Source organism: Magnolia sinica, chromosome 3, assembly GCF_029962835.1.
Source record: "Magnolia sinica isolate HGM2019 chromosome 3, MsV1, whole genome shotgun sequence".
Taxonomy (NCBI): domain Eukaryota; kingdom Viridiplantae; phylum Streptophyta; class Magnoliopsida; order Magnoliales; family Magnoliaceae; genus Magnolia; species Magnolia sinica.
The window spans coordinates 105382857-105388856 of record NC_080575.1 but is presented as its reverse complement, the minus strand read 5'-3'; positions in this window follow the sequence as shown (position 1 = coordinate 105388856).

The following is a 6000-nucleotide window of genomic DNA, read 5'->3' as shown; positions in this document are numbered from 1 at the left end:
AGGGAATCTTGGAGATGATTGGAGTGGGAGAAGAGAAACCTGCAACTTTTCTCTAACCCAAGCACTCCAATGCTCTCTTTAGCTGTTTATATTTTGGTGTCCAAAGCTCTGTTGGACTCGGGCCAGGCCCAATACTCAAATTTGGTTTGTGCTGGGCCATGTTTGGGCCTGGCCTACACTTATGATCCATGGCCCGCACCAGCACCAGCAGAGCTGCAGAGTAACTCAAACCTGAGCTCAAAAACCTAGTTAGGCCCAAACTTGATCCTGCCAAGCCCAAATTTGTTAAAATCACTATTTTCCACTTAAATGTTGTTAATATATCCTTTGATCAAGTGGGGCACACATACACAATGAAATAGATGTCCTGAGAAGTGAAACCACTGGTATGCATTCACGGAGAATGGGTTGTTGTCTAACGGATAACTAGAATGGGACACTTATATGAGCAAATGAAATTAGGTGAGTCTAAAATGACTTGAGCCCAGGCCCAAACCAAAATCTGAAAGGTCCAAGCTTTGCCCATGGGCCAAGCTTGTATTTTCAAGCTGGGTTCAAAGTAGAAATGGGCTCATGGAACTTATGCAGGTCACCGAGTCCATTGCTAGCCTTAATTTAAATACTAGGCATGTGATCTAACTTTGTTGTGAAATTATGTCATTCCTGAGGGACTCATGTGTCCTTATTACCTTACACTTACCTAGCAAATTTTTTAATAAGGTTGCAATATTTTGATGTGTATTCTCAAAATCTTATATAAATTTAATTAGTTTAAAAGTATATTGAAAAAGTGAGCTCTATATTAAAATGTTATATTAGAGTACATTCATAAAGTTATCTCTTCATTGAAATGGTAGATCCAAAGCTGGAGTGAACCCTACCATAGAAAATAGTGAGGAGAGTGACATCCACCGTTAAAGCCTTCCTAAGGTCCACCGTGGTTTCTGTTTGACATCCAACCTGTTCATAAGTTACACAAATATCAGCTTAATCTTAAACTTTTGTGGCCTTTAGAAGTTTTTAATGGTGAGCATAGTCTCTTCCTTGTTTTCTGTGGTGGGGTCCACTCGAGTTTTGGATCTGATTCATTCTTTGGCTCATGCCCTAAAATGATCTCTCCAAATGGATGGACGGTGTGGATACAAAACATATATCATAGTGGAATGCATATAAATAGGTGACATCACTTCAGTAGCGAGTCTCACTGCTCAATGTGACACTGAATCCAAAATGGAAATGAAAGCGGATTGACTACTCTCCCCACCACCAGCCCGGTGGTGGTCGTGGTCGGTACTCTGTGGGCCCCACCATGATTTATGTATTTCATCCATTCCATTAATCTATTTTTACATATAATTTTAGGGCTTGATCCCAAAATTGAGAGGGATATAATCTCATATGGACCACACCACAAGAAAACAATGTTGATTGGATATCCATCATTAAAGTCCTCCTAAAGCCCACCATACTGTTTATTTGACATCCAATCTGTTGGTTTGGTCATAAAGACCCAGATGAAGGGAAAAGCTTCATTTAAAACGTTTATGGCCCCCCAAAAGTTTTTAATGGTCAACGTTCATTCAACACTATTTCATGTAATATGGTCCACTTGAGATTGGGTTATACCTCATTTTTGGTCTTAGACCATAAAATGATCTAGAAAAATAAATGGATGGCATGGATGAAACACATACATCATGGTGGGCCCACATAGTACCGAGTGGCAAGGGAGTAGCCAGTCCGTTTCTAATGGAAACCGTGAACACGGATTCACCGGGGAAAGCCTTTTGTATGAAGTTCCAGCATTGGGATGTATGGTGGGGTCCACCATGATGTTTATAGGAATTTCAATGCATTCATCCATTTTTAGAGCTCATTTTAAGATATGTAACCAAAAATTAGGATGATAAAAAACTCAACTGGGCCATACAAGATGAAACAGTGGAGAAAGAAATTCCTATGGTTGAAGCCTTCCTAGGTGTCTTGATGTTTATATGCCATCCAAACTCTTTATAAGGTCATTTTTACTGTTTCCTCTCGTGTGGCCCATTTGAGTTTTGTATACACCTTAGTTTTGGTATTATGTCCTAAAATGATATCTAAAAATGGATGAACGGGTTGAATTTATCACAAACGTCGTAGTGGGCCCATCTGAAATCCTTGCGCAGGATCTTACTGCAAAAGGCTTTAGTAGGAAATCCGCGTCTAGACATGTGAAATCGGATTGCGTACGAGTCTTATCGTACTGAGTAAACTCTGTTGGGCCCACTGTGAATTCATGTGGTTTATCCACGCCGTCCATCCATTTTTTCGGATCATTTTAGGGGTTGAACCCAAAACTGAAGTATATCAAAAGCTCAAGTAGACCATACCAAATGAAATAGTGGAAGTATTGATTTTCACCATTGAAATGTTTCTAAGCCCCCGATGATGTTTATATTTCATCCAAACTGTTCATAAGATCACAAAGACATGGATGAATGGAAAAAACAAATATCATCTTGATATAAAACTTCTATGGGCCCCCAACAACTTTTCAATGGTAGAATTCAATTCACACTATTTCAGGTGGTGTGGTCCACTTGATCTTTGAATATGATTAATTTTTGTTGTAAAACCCTAAAATTAGATGATAAAAGAGATGGATGGAGTTGATACAATGCACGAATGACGACGGTGGGCTCCACAAACTTTACTCAGTGTGCTTACCGTGCTAAGTTACTCGGCACGCAAACCGCTTCCATTAACGTCTCCGTTATACTTCTTATTAAATGTACTTTTTTTAATATATTTAAAAAATTTAATGACGTGGCACTTATGGTGACGTTGGCCAATGAAAACGCTGGAGGCAGGGAGTTCCTGCCTCCGGGAGGTAGAGGATCCGCACTCTTTAATCTATGGATGTGTTTGCTCTCGTATTAATTTTGTCACGTATGATATGATGTGTGCGGGCATGTAAGAACTAACGGCAACATATATTTAAACCAAACAAGACCCAAACATAAAAAAATAGACAGATATACATATCAGATGTAATTGTACGTTACCAATACCGGTAAAGATGGATAGCCTCTTCAATCAACGACTGGATATTGTAGAGCGGAATTCTTCCTCTAAAGATTGATTACACTTTATCCTTTGTACTTTATTTTATGTTCAAAAGAACTTTTGGTATGTTAGTTAATTAAAAACAATCAGTAAAAAAATACTCATCACATAGATGGTATGACAAGTGTAAGAAACCTTTCTAAACAAAAAATTGCTTGTATTGAAATGGAATTAATCCAACATGAGAGTGTAGAGTCATATTATACTTAAAGATTACTGCTATTCCTAATTAAGATAGAGCTAAAGCTTTAATAAGAAAAGATATATTGATTTAGTTTGTTTGGTTATAATTAGATGATTTGTTCTGTTAATTTCTCCCTATATTTATAAGCTTCCCCAAGCCAGGCCTGAAGCGGGCCACCAAGGCTAACCGATAGCCTGACTAAAAACTCTTTAAACCAATCATTGCATGATACCACCTCTCTAAATAATGTACCCAACCCTACATATTGCCACCCCTAATGATGACGTTTTGCAATTATTTGACCAAATAAAGGCAGGGGAACAATTCAAATGCAATGAAATGTGTAGTAGTCACTGAACAAGGCGTCTTACAACTACTGGATTAGGGAATCTTGGAGATGATTGGAGTGGGAGAAGAGAAACCTGCAACTTTTCTCTAACCCAAGCACTCCAATGCTCTCTTTAGCTGTTTATATTTTGGTGTCCAAAGCTTTGTTGGACTCGGGCTAGGCCCAATACTCAAATTTGGTTTGTGCTGGGCCATGTTTGGGCCTGGCCTACACTTATGATCCATGGCCCGCACCAACACCAGCAGAGCTGCAGAGTAACTCAAACCTGAGCTCAAAAACCTAGTTAGGCCCAAACTTGATCCTGTCAAGCCCAAATTTGTTAAAATCACTATTTTCCACTTAAATGTTGTTAATATATCCTTTGATCAAGTGGGGCACACATACACAATGAAATAGATGTCCTGAGAAGTGAAACCACTGGTATGCATTCACGGAGAATGGGTTGTTGTCTAACGGATAACTAGAATGGGACACTTATATGAGCAAATGAAATTAGGTGAGTCTAAAATGACTTGAGCCCAGGCCCAAACCAAAATCTGAAAGGTCCAAGCTTTGCCCATGGGCCAAGCTAGTATTTTCAAGCTGGGTTCAAAGTAGAAATGGGCTCATGGAACTTATGCAGGTCACCGAGTCCATTGCTAGCCTTAATTTAAATACTAGGCATGTGATCTAACTTTGTTGTGAAATTATGTCATTCCTGAGGGACTCATGTGTCCTTATTACCTTACACTTACCTAGCAAATTTTTTAGTAAGGTTGCAATATTTTGATGTGTATTCTCAAAATCTTATATAAATTTAATTAGTTTAAAAGTATATTGAAAAAGTGAGCTCTATATTAAAATGTTATATTAGAGTACATTCATAAAGTTATCTCTTCATTGAAATGCTATGCTAGAGCATTGAGAGCACTAATAAGGCCACGTGGTATTTCTAAATTGGATGCAGATTGCCTGATGACCCAACTTTGTGGGGCCCATGAAAGATAAAGTGAACCACTTCATAAGAAACAATGGAGATAATGATGTCCATTGATGAAACCTTCTTAATGCCTACTTTGATGTTTATTTGCCATCTAGCCTGTTCATATGGTCGCACACACTTGATGAAAGGAAAACACAAATATCATTTTCATCCCAAACTTCCGTCGCCCCTACGAAACGTTCAATGGTAGGCATTTAATCCTCATTATTTCCATTGATGTGGTCCATTTGAGGTATGGATCTGCCACATTATATGGCTCATGCCCCAAAATGACCTGGCAGAAAGGATAGTTGTATGGATAAAACACATCGGTAGGCACCACATATTCAAGTCCTGGGTCACAAGCCAATCCATGTCCTTCAAAGTTGGAAGAAAAAAAAAAATCATCAAAAGCTTTTTTAAATGCCACAAACCTTATTACGAACAGGAGTGGATTAGGTGTGGCCCTTACAATGACGCCCACCTTGTTATACGTATTCTATATCCTGGCTGTCCATCCATTGTTCTTGGTCATCTTAGGGTATGATCCCTAAAATGAATTAGATCCAATCCTCAGATCAAACATAACTTAGGAAAACAGTGGTGGTTGACAATTAATGAGCCATAAGTTTTGGATGAAGCTGATATTTATTGTTTCCCTTCATTCATGTTTATGTGACCTAATTAACAAGCTGGATGGCAAATAAAGTTACTGTAACATTAGGATGGGCCCTTGGGAGTTTTTAATGGTAAGTCTGGCAAATAAAAGTTACTGAAACATTAGGGTGGGCCCTTGGAAGTTTTTAAAGGTAAGTCATTAAATCACCGGTGTTTCATATGGTATGGTGCAACTGAGATTTGAATCTTCTTCATTTTTGGGTTCATGACCTAAAATGATCCAAAAAATGAAAGTACAGAGTAGATATGGAATACATACATCAGGATGGGCCCCATGATAAGGGCTGCACAGTCTTGGTTGAGGCTTGGACTACGCCTAATCCATTAGTGACAGGTTTGGCCAGCGACCCCAACACCAACCAACTAGCTCGAAGTGGATTGGCCTCCTCCCCAACCTGGAAAATAATCCCACCACGTAGTGGCTCTATCGGGTCTATCATAATTTATGGATTTTACTTAGGCTGTCTATCTATTTTTTTAAATCATTGCTCAGTATTAGCCTAAAAAGAAGCCGATCCAAAGCTCAAGTGGACCACATAACAGGAAGCGGCGGTGAAACTGACAGTTTGAAACCTTCTACTGGGCCACAGTGATGTTTTTTTGCCATCCAACCTATTCATAAGGTCATATAGATATGGATGGAGGGAAAACATAAATATCAGCTTGATCCATAACTTCTGCAACTCCCAAGAATCCTTTAACGGTTAAGTTCAATCCCCA